Source organism: Ceratotherium simum, chromosome 13, assembly GCF_057802395.1.
Source record: "Ceratotherium simum simum isolate JZ-2026a chromosome 13, ASM5780239v1, whole genome shotgun sequence".
Classification (NCBI taxonomy): domain Eukaryota; kingdom Metazoa; phylum Chordata; class Mammalia; order Perissodactyla; family Rhinocerotidae; genus Ceratotherium; species Ceratotherium simum.
In genome coordinates this window covers 30427293-30439172 of record NC_141912.1, presented here as the reverse complement: position 1 = coordinate 30439172, position 11880 = coordinate 30427293, and positions in this window count along the sequence as shown.

The window sequence follows — 11880 nt, the reverse complement described above, 5'->3', positions numbered from 1 at the left end:
TCTGTGTGTCTCCCATAATGATATTTGTTATCGGTTTTAGTGTCCACTCTGATGGTCCAGGATGATCTCATCTCAAGATACTTAATTTCATCTGTAAAGATTCTTTTCCCAAATAAGTTAACATTCACAGGTTTCAAGGATTAGAATGTAGACATATCTTTTTGGGGGCCACTATTCAACCCACTACTGGGGCGGACAGCCCATAACAGGACAGAGTGAGCCACTTCTCTAGGCCTAGAGAATGCAGAAGAATCTGGGTAGTCAAGAATTTTTAGTGCATTTACTCACATATTCCCTTTCCCATGCCTCAGGATTCTATTCTTTCCCAAACAGGACCCAAACTTGGCATAATAGGCCTGGTAGTGCTGAAAATTCAACCTTCTCTGGAGCTCTGCTTCTCTTAGGATTAAATGCTGGGGCTGGTCTTCAGCTTTTTCTACCTTGCTGCTGCAGAAGATAAGAGTCTCTTTATATGTTGTGAGGAGGTCCTCTGGCTTTCACACTTAGCCTTCACTCACTGATTTATTACCCTTAGTCCTTCATTATCTTTCCCCAATGCAATGATTGCTTCCAGACACAGCCATCTAACACCATTATAATAATATGATATTTTCCCTGTATTTCTCAAACTACACATACATTGTATCCAGCAGTGCGTTTCCTTCCACTGGTACTTCATCCCAGTTCACCAATGCTAGAAATTTTAACAATTGCATTTCTACCTATGCTGGGGTCTATCAACGTTCCACCTATCACCAGTAATAAGGACAGCCAGCGAGTGGTTAATATAACTCCAAAATCCCATTTTAGAGGCTACTTTCTCAGACCCTGCTTCTGGTAGACTCTGTCCCAGATTGGATTCCCTGAGTAGCAGACTTTAAGGCAGACATTAACGTGAAGGAAGTTATTAGGGAGTCTTTCAGAATCAACACCTGAAGGAGGTGAAGGAAGAAGGATCGGGCAGAGGGATAAGTTGAGCACAGTCACAACAAAGACCACAGACTACGGAGTGGTCTGTGGTTATGAGGAGCTACGGAGCTGGGATGGCCGTATAGCATCATCCTACATTGGGGCAAGGAGACTGGGTCTTTATAGCCCCATATAGACCAGTCACGACGGAGGGCAGCGCTTGAGAAGGGGCCATAACCTTAAGCAAAGCAGCTCTCTTTAGCAGAAGGCAATCTTTGGAGAAAGAGCTGTGAACTCTTGGTTAACAAGACTCTCAGCAGCTGGGGAAATAATTGCTTAGCTTTTATTAGGGAAGATTCTGGGAAGTACCTCTTAGCATGAATTCCATTAATCCATTCTGTAGATGTCAATCACCCTGCTGCTTGGTCAATAGGCCCGTGTACAAACTGCCCATGTGTCAAGAATGGAGATTAAGCCTGGCTCAATAAAATGAACTTCCACACCCCAAAACTTCCACCACTGGTGAGCTCTCAACCTCTAGGTCAACTCTTAGCTCCCAATATAGCATCATTCCTGAGAAAGACCAGCCAGCTACCTGATTCTAGGTTAATTTTATTGGGCCCCTTCCTTCGTGGAAGGGTGTCACTTAGACCTCACAGAGATAGATACCATGATGGGGGTCCACAAGACCACCCTCAGGCTTGATGATTCACTAAAAGGATTCACAAGAACCAAAAGTTGTTATATTCATAGTTATGGTTTATTACATAACATGCATTATATTACATAACATAACATAGCAAAAGTATACAAAGTAAAATCAGCAAAAGAAATAGGCACAAGGGATGAAGTCCAGAGGAAATCAAAAGTCCAGGTTTCCAAGAGTCCTCTCTCAGAGGAGTCACACAGGACATGCTTACTTCCTCCAGCAACAACAGGTGACAACACATGTGAAGTGTTGGCAATCAAGGAAGCTCATCTGAGCCTAGGAGTCCAGAGTTCTTATTGGGGGTCAGTCATGTAGGCATACAGTGCACCTCCAGAGGGAAAGAAACTGTTCACCGTAAAATACATACTTGTTAATATAAACTATCTAGACAAACTGATACAGTGAAGCTCAAAACCCCAGGCATGTGACTTAATTTTCTTCTATCACTCTGTTGGTAAGTGAGGGATATCCGCCCTAGAGTTATGGGGGTAGCCAAAAATATGACACCGAAAACTGGACAGATGAGTTCAACAGAAGTTTATTAGTCACATTTACTCACAGCCCAGGGAAAGAGGACACCACACACCACACAGGACCACAGAGGGGTTGCATTTGGGAACAGTGAACAACCAGTGGCTGTGGGATGTAGACTTTGTAGTATTAAGATGGTGAGGTACCCCTGGTTTCTGTGGGAGGATGTAATTGGCTTGTTTGAATGATTCTGCAGGCTGGCAAGTAAGTGAAATGCACCATTCAGGGGTAAGCAGGAACTGTGCCCTTTTGATAAGGTAGGTTATTTGGCTAGAGGACTTTATTGCAGGAGCAGAATTGGGAGGGAACTTGTATTGTGGCCTTAGTATGTGTAGACACATCTGTTACCTCATTTTGTGTTTTGGATATCTGTGAGGAAAGAGATTCCCAGAATTCTTTATCCCAAAGTGAGCAACTCAGGCAATGGCCCAAGAGTTTGTAAAAAAAAAAGTGCAGATGTGGCCATTTGCTGGGCAGGCATCTAGTACTAAGATGACTGCCTGAAGTGTGGCCAGTTGTGCTGACCCTCGGGTCCCCTCCTTTATTAGGGACATCCTGACTAGAGGATGAAAAGTAAAAACATTCCACTGAGCTTCATCATGTATTATGGGATGATACCATCTGTAAAGTGTGTGAACTCTCATTTCTGTTTACTAGGCTGATCTCAAGGGGCTCCCCTGGTAGCTAAGGAGTCTGGGTGTGGGGACCTCTTCTAGACCATGAAATCTGGCAAGGAATAGAGGACAGGCAAGGCCACCTCCTTCTGCAGGTAAGATATGCCAGAAGGTCCAGGTTTGGCTCCATCGTGTAGCAAGGAGGCTTGGGGAGCTATGCTGAGCTTGTGGGGTGCTTTCATGATCCAAGGCATCATGGGCAGCTGGGTACAGAGGGTCACAGACTCAGACCCTGCAAAATTCTCTGTTTCCAGAAACGCGCAGGGTGTGGCCAGCAGTTGTCCCTCTGTTGATATACAGCACAGGGCCAACCAGGGCAATTTCTTGCATCAGAAACCAGTGAACAACTTGTGGCAAACATGGGTAGTCCAGAGACTCCAGGAGGTGTGAGAAGTGGTTGCTAGTCCTTTGTAGTGAAGGAAACCAATGAGAGTGGCTCTTTTACCCTTTTGTTGGAGGCGGCCAATTTCATGGTGGGTTGATTTGCAAGTGATAGCAAAAGTGAGATTAAGTAAAATTTATAAACGAGGAATATGTTGTCTATAGAACCCCCCAAAAGATCAAAACATTGGGCTTGTACCAGTATTGTGAGTGGCAAGACAGTCAACAGCTATTTCTTAACAGTGTCAGGGATGGAGCAGCCCTCAATTTGCTGAATAATTTTCAGGAATTTAACAGAGGTTGTGGGCAGGGTCTTGTACTATGTGTGGAGCAAGGGCCCATCCTTTTTTTGTGAGCTCCTTTGTGAGTATTTGTGTGTCCTGAATGAAGATGTCAAATGAATCTCCTCGAAGGAGATGTCATCAATGTAATATCATATGTGTGCTCCTGGAGAAATGTGGATGCAGTTAAGGACTTGCCTGCAAGGATTGTGTACAATGGTAAAGTACCTCATGGTACACCACACAGGGGCACAAAGGCATTGTACTTGATAACATAGTGAGCAACTAGGGGCTGTGGGAGGCAAGCTTTGTAGTATCAAGAGGATGAGGTGGCCTCTGGTTCTCAAAAGAGGTTGTGATTGGCTTGTTTGAATAATTCTTCAGGTTTTCAGGGAGCTAAAACTCACTACACAGGGATAAGCAGGAACTGTGTCTGGTCCCTTTGATAAGGAGAGTTGTTTGACTAGGGCCCTTATCCACAGGAGCAGAGTGGGGAGGGGAATTTGCAGTTCGGCGATTTGAGGCTTTCCCAATTTCACTTGATGTCAAGATAGCACATAATATTAAGCTCATAATAGTTTTATAATATTAGTCACATAATTTAAGGCCTTACACCACAGCATGCAAAACATTCTTATAAGTAAGAACCTTCCAAGAGCTCAATTTCAGGAGTTGGCCAAAAGCCAGTCATGAAAACAGGCCCTTCTTGGGAATGTGCAGAGTTTGAGCAACCCAGGCCTGCTGAGTTAACCTTTTGCAGCACAGATACAGACTCTAGTGTGTGGATTTGCTTTCATGATTCGTTCACTTCTATAAGCTTTACAATTGTAACCTTACAGAATGCCTTTGTCATCACCATGGTATCCCATACGGCATCACATCTGACAAGGGACACATTTTGCAGCAAAGGAAATGTGGAAATGGACGTATGCTCGTGGAATTCACTGATCTTGACACATGTTCCATCATCCAGAAGAAGCTGGCTTCATAAAATGATGCAATGGCCTACTTTGAGGCTCACTTAGAGCACCAATTGGAAGACAATCCTGTTTGACGTTAAGGTGCTATCTCACAGGAAACAATACATGCATTGAACCACTGGCCAATTGTATTAGTTTCCTACTGGCAGCGTAGCAAATTACCACAAACTTTATGGCTTAAAACAACACAAATTTTTTCTCTTCTGGAGGCCAGAAGTCCAAAATGAGTGTCAAGAGTTTAGCTAAGCTACTCCCTGGTATTGCTACATCAGCATCCATTTTGTTTGGCCAAGCAGCCTGCAGGGACCTTAAACTGACAATAGCCTCCTCATACAAGCGCATGCCCTAGATAACAGCCCACAGAATCATGAGCAAATGTAAGTTCCTGATATGACTTCCCCAACAACCCTTGTGATCAACAGTCTCCTCTGCCTCCCAGGGTCTTCTCCCTGCCCACCTCTTAGATAAGACCTCCATGGAGCTTACCAATGCCTGATATGTTTTGTTTGAGTTAATCAATCTGGCCCTAGCCTAGGACCCTAATAAAAGCATGTGCTCCAGGTCTTGCTTCTCTCTCTGTCTGCACTCTGTCTTGACCACCCCACGTGGCCCCTTGAGATGTGCCATATACCTCCTACAGGACTGGTGAGTGATAAACTTCTCTATTTCTATTTATCCTGCAGTCTGTTGTTAAACCACAGCTAACTATCTGGCACTCTGTGCGCTACTTTACAAATGTTAGTTTAACAAAGTCACAACAATGAGTCTAATGGGACTAAAATCAAGATGTAAGTAGGGCTGGTTCCTTCTGGAGGCTTTGAGGGGAGAATCCATTTCAAGGTCTTTTTCAGATTCTGGTGGCCACCTATATTCCTTGGCCTGTGGCTTCTCTCATCTTCAAAGTACATCACTCTAGTCTTCACTTCTTTTCTGTAGTCAAATTTTATTCTGCCTCCCTCTTACAAAGACACTTGTGATCACATTTAGGGCCCACCTAGACAATCCAGGGTAATCTCCTAATCTCAAAATTCTTAACTTAATCATATCTACAAAGTCCTTTTTGTCATATACGGAAACATTCACAGGTTCTGGGGATTAGGGCATTGATATCTTTGAAACCCACTGTGCAACCTACCACACTCTACCCTCTGGCCACCCCAAATTTATGTCTATCCCACATGCAAAACATATTCACCATATCCCAACCTTCATTAAAAGTCTTATCCCATTACAGCATCAACTCAAGTTCAAAATCTCACTCATATATCATCAGCTTAAAAGACCCAAATCTCATCATCTAAATCACTAAACCAGGTATGAACGATCTTTGGGAATGATCCATCCTGGGGCAAAATTCCACTCCAAGTGTGGACCTATGAACCTAGAAAACAAGTTATCTTCTCTCAAAATACAATGCTGGGCCAGGTACAGGATAACAGCTGTAAATATACCCATTCCAAAAGGGAGACAGTGGAAAGAAGAAAGGAGTCACTGAAGCAATTTTAAAACCAGCAGGGAAAACTCCATTTGGTTTCAAGGCCTGGAAATAATTCTCTGTGGCTGGTGGCTCCATCCTGTGGGCCCAAGGCTGTACTCTCAGAGTCATCTTTCCTTTTTTTGGAAGGGTAGCACATATTTGCAATTGAGTAGTTTCAGCAGCCTGTTTCTTGCTTGTAGAATTTTGAGAGTCCAACAGCCTTCTTTCCTTTTGTCTGTCTCTTTCTCTTTCAATTCAGGCTGGCAGTGTTTCTGCTGATATAACATTCTCAAAAACCTTTTGAGGGGCCAGCCCAGTGGCGCAGCAGTTAATGTCACGTGTTCTGCTTTGGCGGCCCAGGGTTCACCGGTTCGGATCCTGGTTGCTTACCTACTCACTGCTCATCAAGCCATGCTGGAGCAGTGTCCCACATAGAAGAACTGGAGGGACCTACAACTAGGACATACAACTGTCTACTGGGGGCTATGGGGAGAAAATAAAAAGAAGAAAAGAGAAAGACTGGCAACAGATGTTAGCTCAGGGCCAATCTTCCTCAGAAAAAAAAAAAAGCTTTTGGTCTCCTGTGTATGTCATGAAGATTCATGCCATTAGACAAGAGGCTCCTCCACAGATATTTCCTAGATAATCTCATCTCTATTCCTGGCTTTGCTCTCAAGTTTTACTACATGCAGTAAGAAGAAAACAGGCTGCACCTCCAACACTTTGCTTGGAAATATCCTCAATGAAATATCCAAGTTCATTGCTTATAAATTCTGTTTTCCATATAATTGTAAGACACAATTCAGCTAAGTTTTTGCTACTATATAAGAAAACAATGGCTCAATGGCTTTACAGATTCTGGTATCCAAGAGAGAAATACTTCCACCAGAGAACACAGTAATGGTTCCTATTAATTTAAAACTGAAACAGTCCTCTGGAAACTTAGGATTCCTCATGCCACCGAACTAACAAGTAGAGAAAGAAGTCACAGTACTCGCCTGTGTAACTGATCCCAGTTGCCAGAGGATTACGTTTGGAACCAAAGGGTATTAGGGGATCTCTTAGTACTCTCAATAGTCTTGGTCAATGGGAAGCTACACAACTCCAATAAAGACAAGACCACCAAGAACACAAATCCTATAGGCATGAAAATTTGGGTTACTTCCCCAAACAAAGAGCCTCTTCTGGCTGAGGAGCAAGCAGGGAGTAAGGGGAACATGGGGTGGTTGGTAGAAGAATACAGATGTAATTATCAACATAAGCCTTGTGAACAGCTACAGAAGTGAAGGTTGTAGCAACTATTTTTATATTAATTGTTTATCTCATGCTTCTCCCCATTGCCTTATAGGAAAAACATGGTGGTGGCTAATATTTTAGATTCCAAGTTACTAAGTTGACATTATCCCATGATTATATGTGGCTTTTGGGACTTTTTATGTCCCCTGTTTGGGTACACATAATAAGACTGATGCTAAGGGACAAAAAAGGTGGACTTTGCTGAAATTTTTCCATTTGTCTCTCCAGATCCACTATCTACCCTTTTCCATGCTGCTCACAGTCTTGAGTTGCTGACTTGAATGTACTAAATCAATGAACTCCCTTGCCCATTGGGCTCTGGTTGGGTCCAGCCAGTGGGACATTCCAGAGGGACATAGGAGGGAGGGAGGAGAGTGAGATCAGGGTATTTATTCTCTTAGCTCCCTCTTTGCAGGGTTGCCACATGTTGACTGACTCTTCAACCAAAGGTGATAGCTCCTCAGATGGTCCTCTCCACATCACTTTTACTCCAAGCTCCAGTAACTGCTCCCTCCTGTTACTGCTTGAAGCCTAGGGATAGTAACCACTGCATTACTAGCCCCAATGTATTGCACTATCTCTTAAAATTTTCCTAAAACCTACCCATATCTTAGTAAATAGTCCTTTATTAAACTCTCCTAAGATTACTCTGTTTGAATATTTCATCTGTTTCTTTCCAAGATTTTGTCTAATATACTCTACGTCAGTGCTGTCCAATAGATCTTTCCTGTGATGATAAAAACTTCTATCCAGACTGTCCAATATAGTAGCTACTAGCCACAAGTGGCAATTAAGCACTTGAAATACAGATAGTGCAACAGAGGAACTGAATTGTTAAACTTTATTTAAATGAAATAGCCACATATGGCTCGTAACTATTGTATTACACAGCACAGCTCTATGGCGTTTCTGGGGGGAAATGGTTGGGCAAAGATGGTTCTGTTCATAAAACCTGTTTCTTCTTTTTGTTACTCATGAGGACTATACTCCAGAGCCTACCATTCAGTTATGTGGAGCCATTCAATCGAGGTCTTCCCAATGTGTAACTGATGTATGTCACCTTGGGTGGAGGTGGTAAAGAGCAGGTGTGTCTTCTCCATGCTCTCTCTCTTCATTCATCAGCTGGACAGATGCACAGGAGACAGGAGAGGACTCTTCAGCCCTAAGGTATGAGAAGAGCTGTGTCTTGTAGAAACCTGTGTCCTCTAGCATGAAGCAGAACCACCTGACCTGCATCGACCTGTGACCTAAGTGAAAAATAAATTTTTGTAGTATTAAGCCTCAGAAAGTTTGCATTGCTTGTTACCATACTTAGCCTATCTTGACTAATGTAAGTGGGGAGATTTAGGACTGAGCTGTCATCTTGCTCTACTTGAACCCAGAATTAAGTGCTCTGGAAGTATGGAGAGATAAACTGCTGGTTTTGGATAGATAGCCATGAGGGCTTCCTCCTTATAGTCCTTACAGTCACCCTCCGTATAGTCTGACACTGAACTCTTCAGTGGAAGGACAGCTTGTTCATGTAAGGACAGCAAGGCCTCTGGCTGATGTCAGCCACCCTGTTTTGCAAACTCTGTAGAGCTCTAGAGGGCTCTCAAGGTTGTTTCCTGGGCCTGGAGATGTCTTGTTACATTCTTTGTTACATAGGTGACTAAGTGCTCCCAAACATCCCTTGGGCCAACTTGTAAATATGTGAAGTTGTTGGGGGGCACTTACCCTTTACTGGAAGACTCTTCACAGCACTTCCAGCCCTATTGGTATAGACTCTAGTCTTTATGGAATAACTAAGGGGGCTTGGTGTGTCCTTTGCATTTTGTTTCTCCTGTGCTTGTAAGTAACCATCAGTAAGTCTTATCACAGGTAACACCATATGTTACTAGTAGTGTGAGTCACCACATCTTGTACCACAGTTGCCATCCAGAGTGGGGATCACATCACAGGTCCTGGTGTCATGGTGTTTTTGTAAGTGGGGAAAAAGTTTGACCAGGCCACCCTTGGAGTGGGAGACCTCCTCCCTGAGCACAGTGGAAGTTCATTTGGCCAAGTTGGGATTGTCAGTGACTAGATGGTTGTGGGAATGAGTCTAAGGACCATGGAAGCACTGGAGAGGTGGCTTCTCTCCGAAAAGTGTGACTGAGGTAGATGAGGGGGCCCAAACTCAATTCCCTGACTCCTTCTTTCTAGGTAGAAGTCTTCTCCTAAGAAGGAGAAGAAGAAGAAAGGAAAATGAGGAGTAACACTAGCTGCTCCAGGAGGGAACGTGAGATAGGCTCCTCTGAGTCTCTGTTTCAACAGGTGGAGGCAATCACCTCCTCTGGTTTTAAAACCAGTTCTTGTGTAGCACACCTTACAGGGGCCGAGGGGGCATCTGCAAGAGCAGGTACGGTAGTACACAGAATAACAACAAGGCTCCCTCTGGAGCTGGAATTGCTGCTGTCGGCGTCTGGAGAGCTTAGACTATTCCTTCGCATGATGGAGCAACATCAGTGCTGTTGAATGAAGCTGAATGGAGGGTTAGAGGGGAACTTATGACCTTTATCAAGAGTGAGCTCAGTAAAAATGCTGGGACGGGCATCCTATTCCCATTCCTAAACTGGGTATTTGGGGGAACTGGACATACCTACTCCCACTGGGGAGATTTCCCTGAGAATATACCCATGGAGCTATAGCCTCTCTGAAACAATTGTTTTGTTAGCAGTTTTTTATGAGAAGCCGTTGAGGAGAATCCCTGATCATATGTGTCTTTGACTCAGAGAATGTTGGATGATTTAGTAATAGGTGCCCCCCGGTGGTCCCCAGCTTTGACTTTACTACTCTGACAGGTAGGGAAAGGGCCTGTCAGAAACAGAATAGCCATGCCTCACCTCAGGAAAAGGAGTGGAGTAAAAGGGTCCCATAATGTGACACAGATTCCTTTCTGGGGGATAAGGAAACGGCGAACATAAAGGGGAGGATCAACGGCTGGATCCCCTGCAGATGCCCCTGCTCAGAGGGAAATGTGGTGACAGCACATGAATAGATGGACAAGATAGAAATTACAGAAGAGCTATAAGGAGGCCGGTGGGCCTATGTGAAAGTGAACAGGACCTACTGAAGCCATGGGAAACGGCACGTGACGGCCAGGAAAAGAGAGTGCTCTGTAAGCTTGAGGAGTTGTTAGGATGAAAAAAGTCAGAAAAATAGATTGAGGATGTCCCTGGGGTGGAGTTCTTCTTAGAGACTGGGATTGTTAGGTCTGTCTCCCAGGGCCTAGCCTCTAAGGTCCCACAGCCCCCAGAATCCCCAGGGGAGCGCTTAGAGAACAATGCTGAGGGAATACAACTGTGACTGTAGTGAACTGCGATTTCTGGGGGAAATAACGGCAGCCCTGCCTCTGCAAATTTGGGTTTCCCTATATCCTAATTAGAGTTCTTGCAAACAAAAGGAGGACCAGAGCTGGGTCTATTCCCTCACCACCTCCAGGAGATTGTCCACATACGCTCCAGTTCATGTGTTGGAAAGGGGGGAGGTCTCAAAACCTTCCTGGGCTTGCTAAACACAGGAACTCAATGATGTATTGTCCCTAGATCAGAGAAGGGCCTTCATAGAAGAATCACCCTCTCAGAGTTGGTACGGGTGTTAGCTAAAGCCAAGAGAGAGTCACATCACTGTAGGGCATTTGGCCCCTTTGGACTGTGGTGATTGTCCCCTTATCAGACTGTATGGTTAGTATTTGGAGTACTTAACTCCTGAAATGTATACCTACATGCTGGTTGGACAAGGTCATTGCGACCCCTGTTGGTGGCTTCAGATGATGTTGGCGGGGGTTCATGGCCTGAGCTCCCTACAGCTTCAGATAACCATTGGCCCAGAGACCCTGTCTGCACTTGCAAGTCTGGTCAAGGTAGCGCAATTGAAACAGACTTGTGAACCCGATGGTGAAAAGGGAATTATCCTTTTGTCTCGGTAATGAAAGCAGGTGAGATGCTACACAACCCATCCCCTACCCCGTCCAGCCACTGAGAAGGTCTCTGGTGCTTGGCGTCTCACTGTGGACTGTGGAGGCTCATACAAGGAGACATCTGCTATTACTCCTGCAGATCCTTGTATTGTTACTGTGGGTGGACAAACTGCGGCCGCCACTGGCACTTGGGACGCAGGCTCGGACATTGCTAACACCTTCTGTTCTATGGTACTCCAAATGGGAACATTTTTGTTTGTTTAGCAAGTCATGCAATTTATTTTTGCTACACTTCCACAGGGGTCTTTAAAGTATTCTGCAATATGCCATCAATGGGTTGAAAAGATCTCAGCGCAATGTAAGCTACTGGTATTATACTGATAGTAGCCACCAGTGAAGAAACTACTCAGATTACATTGCATATCTGATTAAGGCTAGGTGGGCCTTGAGTGAGGATAGAATACAGAGCTCTATATCTTTCTTGGGAGCCATCCAGGCAGAGCCCAAAGAAACATTCCACAACCTAGTAAGGATAAACTGTTAGCCTTACAGCCTCCAACTACAAAGAAAAAGTGACCCCACCCTCCTGACAATATCTTATTAACCTCTTTGGATATTGGAGGCAGCACATCCCCTGATTTTGTACCAAATTCCCAGACAAGCAATAAAATTTGAACAGGACCCGGTTACAAGAAGACTTGG